This window comes from Ipomoea triloba, chromosome 10 (assembly GCF_003576645.1).
Source record: "Ipomoea triloba cultivar NCNSP0323 chromosome 10, ASM357664v1".
Classification (NCBI taxonomy): Eukaryota; Viridiplantae; Streptophyta; class Magnoliopsida; order Solanales; family Convolvulaceae; genus Ipomoea; species Ipomoea triloba.
Window position 1 is genome coordinate 14,857,943 of NC_044925.1, and position 457 is coordinate 14,858,399.

The following is a 457-nucleotide window of genomic DNA, read 5'->3' on the forward strand; positions in this document are numbered from 1 at the left end:
CAGAAAAACAATCAAAGAGGAGGATTCGGTGGGAACACCAGCCAGAGGCCCGCGGAGACGAGAAATGGGGGAGGCAACTCTCAACATGGAAACCGGGGGAGGCCGGTTAATGCAGCTCCAAATCCCACCCACAAAGGGAAAGCACCCGTGGGAGAAAGCAGCACGGCAAACCAGGGCAAGATCTACGTCGTTAACAGCAAGCAAGCTCAGGCTAGCGACGTCGTGACCGGTACATTCCTTATTAACTCAGTACCTGGCTTAGTATTGTTCGATACAGGAGCTACCAATTCGTTTATATCATCTACATTTGCGGATAGATTAAAGCTAAGGCCTACTATTGAGTTAGATTTGAATGTAAGAACTGCCTCGGGAATAGTAGTGGCCTGTAAGGAGGGATATGACAATATCACAATAGAAATAGCGGGATCCAACTGTCCCGGAAACCTCATTCGTTTCG